The sequence below is a fragment of the Herpailurus yagouaroundi genome, unplaced genomic scaffold (genome assembly GCF_014898765.1).
Source record: "Herpailurus yagouaroundi ecotype Mexico unplaced genomic scaffold, PumYag 28, whole genome shotgun sequence".
Taxonomy (NCBI): Eukaryota; Metazoa; Chordata; class Mammalia; order Carnivora; family Felidae; genus Herpailurus; species Herpailurus yagouaroundi.
In genome coordinates, this window is record NW_024412376.1 from 140770086 (window position 1) to 140776085 (window position 6000).

Below are 6000 nucleotides of genomic sequence, written 5' to 3' on the forward strand. Positions count from 1 at the left end.
TGTTGTATTTTTGCACCTTTTTGAGCAGAAACGATGACTCCATTTATACAAGAGAATCTTTCTAAGGATGTGTATATAGCAAACAACCCTAGAAGATAGAGTATCTCCTTTTGAGAAAATAACAGGTTTGTTTAATGTCCAGTATAATAGAGATGTCTCCTTGTGGGAAAATCAGGCTTACTGCCCATTATAAAATATTTGGCTCCCCTAAGATTGAGGCTTCTCTCCTATAACACAGTACATTGAAAGAATACGTGTCATCTGGCCCTCTTCATGTCACTGTGGAAATTGGAACTCTGCAAAACTGCTGATACTCTGGCTACTGCTAGTGCTCTAAGTAATCCTTTTTTTTTTTCTCTGACCCAGGAGTCTCCAGACTTCCGCCAGCATCTATGTAAGTGTGGCAGGCCTACTTAATAGCTGGTAAGCAGTTAAACTTCTAAACATTCAGCTCTTGACTGACCGACCAGAAGGCCTAACCTCAACTGCAGTATTTATGATGACAATTAAAACAACCCACTTAAAATGACCAGATTTCAGGTTTTTCATATTATGGTACAGGGAACTTAGCCTAATACTTTCTTTTTTAAAAAAGTTTTTTAAATATTGTATTTATTTTTGAGAGAGACAGACAGAGTAGCAGTGGGGAAGGGGCAGAGAGAGAGGGAGACACAGAGTCTGAAGCAGGCTCCATGTTCTGAGCTATCTGCACATAGCCTGATGCAGGGCTCAGACTTGTGAACTGCAAGATATGACCTGAGCCAAAGTTCGATGCTTAACCAACTGAGCCACCTAGGAACACTTAGCCTAATACTTTCTAAATTACATCAAGCATTAAAGACCATGGTCCCAGAAATGGAATGGCTGACAAATGGGGGAAGAGATAAAAAAAAAATGGAGTTGTATTTATTGAACTTTATTTTTGATGGAGTATTTGCAGTATCATTTAGTACCTATGTGACCTAGGGAAGTAGGTCAGTATGTTAATAGTAATATTAATGCTAACATTAAAGATTTCTAATTTAATATCTCATACAGTTTATTATAAGAGCACGATTCAGACTTAATAATATCACATATTTATTCATAAGATGGCACACAGAGTCATAAAAAGTATATTATGCATTTTATAACTTCCCTGAACTCTGCTTTTTTTTTGTTCTAATAGCACCTTGCATAAAATTATTTCCAAAAAATTGCAAAGATATTTTAGTGGCACAATTCATCCTATAACATGATCAAGTTCAGATAGCAACGATGCTCAGAGTAGAAGGTGAGACAGAAGGAGGAAACTGAAAGAACAGATGATACCAATAAGAAAAATAGCAAAATGGCATATCTAAATCCAAGCCTATCAATACATTATTTAAACACCACAATAAGGCCAAGATTATGATATGAATAGAATGCCAGCTCCCAACTATGTATTGCCAAAAAGAAAACCACTTTAAATATAAAAGCAGAAATAAGTTAAAAGTAAAAGTGCATCAGACTAACACAAATCAAAAGAAAGCTCAATTACTTATATAAAAGTCAAGGTAGATTTCAAAGCAAAGAATAATACTAGGAATAAAGAAAGTTGCTTCATAGTGATAAAGGGATAGAAAGTCAAGAAACCTCATCAAGAGGACTTAGCGATCCTAGATGCTTAGGTGGCTAACAACAGAGCTTCAAAATGCATTAAGTAAAAATTGTAAAACTGAAAGTAGACATAAACAAATCTCTAATTATTATTGAAGACTTACACACTCTTCTCAGTAATTAGTATCACACATAAACAGAAAATCAGTTAGGATATGGCATCCCAAAACAGTGCTATCAGCAAAGACCCAATTATGATATTTATAGGACTCTCCACTCAATAGCAGCAGAATATACATTCTCTTCACATGAACATAAAACATTTTCCGAGGTAGACTATATTTTGGCCCATACAAGAGGTCTCCATAACATCTAAAAGTATTCAACTAATAGAAAGTATGTTATCAGATCACAGTATGTCGATTCTCTGTAAACTGATTTACAGATGCAATGCAGTCTCAATCAAAATCCCAGCAGTCTTTGTGGAAAATAACAGCTAAATTGGTTCTGAAATTTTTATGGAAATACAAAGGAGCTGGAACCATCAAAAAAGATCAAAAAGGGAAAAGATAGTCGGAAGACTTGTACCCTTTACCTTCCAGACTTATATAACTACAGCAATGAAAGAAGCGTGCTGTTGGTGTAAAGATAATAAAAAATATCAATGGAATAGAAAAGAGAGCCCAGAAATAGACCCACACTCATATGATAAATTGATTTTTGACAGAGGTATTGAGTAATTCAATAGGAAATACATAATCTTTTCAAAAAGTGGTGCCAGAATCTTTGAATAGTCACACAGACAAAATGAATTTTAGCCCTTCCTTCACACAGTATAAAATATTAATTTAAATGATTAATAGATCTAAATATAAAAGCTAAAGTGTATTTCTAAATTCTAAAAAGATTTTTTAGTGTAAAATCTTCGTGACCTTAAGTTTGGCAAAGACTGCCTTCCTAAGTAGATACCAAAAGCATAAACTCTAAAACCATAAAAAATTAATAATAATAATGATTCATTGGATTTCCTAAAAGTTAAAACTTTTTCTTTTAAAAGGAAAACACTATTAAGTAAAAGAAAATCTCAGCTACAGATTGGGAAAAAAGTAATTGCAAAATACACATCTGGCAGATTTTTTTTTTCTTTAGTCTAGACTATTGTAGCAAACTCAGAAGTGATAGTAAGACCAACGACCCAATTTAAAATAGCCAAAGATTTGAATGGTAACCTCACCAAAACTGAGGGTGACAAAATAGGTGAAGGTAGTCAAAAGTACAAATATCCGGTTCTAAAGTAAGTAGGTCCTGCGGATGTAATATACAACATGATGATTCTAGTTAGCAATACTGCATTACAGATTTGAAAGTCCATAAGAGTAAATCTTTTAAAGTTCTCATCACAAACAACAACAACAACAACAACAACAACAACAACAACAAAAACCCTGTAACTGTGTGTTGTGATAAATGTTAACTGAACTTACAATAAACGTTACTGAACATAAAGTAAAAATTGATAAAACTGAAAGTAGACAAATAAATCTCCAATTATAATTGAAGACTTACACACTCTTTTCAGTAATTAATATTGCAGGAAAACAGAAAATCAGTTATACTTATATATATAAATGCATATATAAATATTTTATATTTATTTTGTATTTATATTCATATATAATTTTTATTTATAAAATATTTATATATGGATTTATATAATATATAATATATTACATATATAATATACATTCATATAAAATATAAATATGTATTATATATAAATATTATAAATTATATAAATATTTTTATATAAATATTATCCATCATGATTACATATATAATATATAAACATAATACAATAATATATATAATCACAATGCCGTATACCTAAAACGAATACAATGTTTTGTCAACTGTATCTGAATATTTAAAAAAAAAGAAAAAATTATAACTTAAAAAATCTATATAGTCAGCAAACAATGACAAGAAAATGTATGCTATATTATTAGTTATTAAGGAATGCAAATTAAAGCCACACTGAATTTCTACTACACATTTAATACCTTGACTAAAATTTTAAAAATTGAACATGTCAAGTGTTAGAAAGCATTTGGAATAACTGAAAACCTCATATGCTGTTAGCAGCAATATAAAATGGTACATTTGTAAACCTTTGGCAATTTCTTAAAAAGTTAAACACACTCCTGCCTTAATATCTAGAATGTCTAGTAGGTTTTATCCAAGAGAAATAAAAGCATATGTCCATAAAAAGTGTTTCGCATAATGCTCTTAGCATATTTGCAATAGTCTTAAAATGGGGGGGGGATAAACAAAGACACAGCATCTATCAACAGATAAAGGAATAACTAAATTTTGTTATATTCATACTGTAGAATATTATTTAACAATAAACAGAATGAACTATTGGTATATGCAATGAACACAGATTAACTTCAAAATAACTATACAGTGAAAGAAGACATACAAAGAAATGCTATATGATTCTATTTTTATGAAATTCTAGAATATTCAAAATGATCTACAGTGACAGAAGAAGATGAGTGATTATCTGGGGACGAGGATGTGTGAAAGAAGTGGGAAAATACTGAGAGGGGCTGGAAGAAGTGATTACAAAGTGGCATCAGTGATGCTAATGAGGTACATTTATGCCAGTGATGTACAAGTTCATTATCATCATTGTACACTTTACATTGTATGCTTTCAATATATACAATTTGTTGTAGCCAATTATATCTAAAGCTGTACCAAAGGGGAAAAATGATGTCTGTGGACATAAATTCTTGTCAGAATCAAGTATGTCACACTCTGAAGTATATTGACTCCTGGGCTATCTAGATTCTCTTATACTGCTCATTCAAGAATGAAAGGAACTTAAACATTGTTGGTGGGAATGTCAGTTGGTACAGCTAGTATGGAAAACAGTACGGAGGTTCCTCAAAAAATTAAAAATAGAAATATTGGGGTTCCTGGGTGTCTCAGTCGGTGAAGCATCTGACTCTTGATTTCGGCCCAGGTCATGATCTCATAGTTCACGATTTCAAGCCCTGCATCAGACTTTGCACTGACAGCATGGAGACTGCTTGGAATTCTGTTTCCCTCTCTGCCCCTCTCATGCTCATGTGTTCCCTCTCTAGCGCGCTCTCTCAATAAATAAATAAATACATAAATAAATAAATAAACATTAAAAAACTAGAAATATCATTTGATCCAATAATTCCACTACTGGGTATTTATAACCCCCCCCCCCCAAGAAAAAAAACCACCAAAACCCTAACTAGAAAATATATACGCTCCCTTAGGGTGCCTGGGTGGCTCAGTCGGTTGAGCATCTGACTTTGGCTCAGGTCATGATCTCGTGATTTGTGAGTTTGAGCCCTGCATCGGGGTCTGTGCTGACAGCTCAGAGTCTGAAGCCTGCTTCAGATTCTGTGTCTCCCTCACTCTCTCTGCCCTGCCCCGACCATGCTGTCTCTCTCTGTCTCTGTCTCTCTCTCTCTCAAAAATAAATAAACATTAAAAAATTTGAAAAAAGAAAAAATTATATGCACCCTTATAATTCTTGCAGCATTATTTACAATAGCCAAGATAGTGAAGTAACCTAAGTGCTCATCAGTAGAAGAACAGATAAGGAAGATGTGGAACACACACACATACACACACACACACACAGACAGGAATATTACACCGCCATAAAAAGGATGAGTTCCTGTCATTTGCAACAACATGGATGGATCTAAAAGGTATTACGCTAAGTGAAATAAGTCAGACTGAAAAAGACAAATACCATACGATTTCACTCATATGTGGAATCCAAGCAAATGAATAATCAAACAAAAAACAGACACAGACCAATGAATACAGTGAACAAACTGATAGTTGCCAGAGGAAAGGGAAGTGGGGAGATGGGCAAAATGAGTGACGGGGAGTGAGAGATGATAGTTTCCAGTTATGGAATAATTAAGTCATAGGAATAAAAGGCACAGCATAAGGAATATAGCCAATGGCATTGTAATGTCATTGTATAGTGACAGATGGTAGGTATACTTGGGGTGAGCACAACATAATGTAAAACTTGTGGAATCATTATGTTGTACACCTGAAACTAATTTGACATTGTGTAGCATCTATACTCAAAAAAACCCCGCATATATATATATATATATATATAGAGAGAGAGAGAGAGAGAGAGAGATAACAATAAATTGTAGTGCATGATCCCAAAGTATAACATGGATTGGGAGAAAAAAAATGTTGTAAAAAACATTTTTAGGATAAGTGGAAAAATTTTAATATGGCCTGGATAATAATCTTGTACTACTAATTTTTTTAAAAAAACGTGAAGTATGTCCAATGTCATTCACGTAAGTTAACGGACGCTCTAGGGCTGTCTTGAGGTCAAGA

At 33.2% G+C, this 6000-nt stretch overlaps 1 long non-coding RNA gene across 1 annotated transcript in view; it reads left to right on the forward strand.

The window, feature by feature from the left end:
- The window catches only part of LOC121033158 (uncharacterized), a 50260-nt gene extending 49756 nt beyond the window's left edge, over nucleotides 1-504 (forward strand). The window contains exon 3 of the long non-coding RNA XR_005791738.1: nucleotides 367-504. This is a non-coding gene — a long non-coding RNA (uncharacterized LOC121033158). The remainder of the gene's footprint in view (nucleotides 1-366) is intronic.
- The last annotated feature ends 5496 nt before the right edge of the window (nucleotides 505-6000 follow it).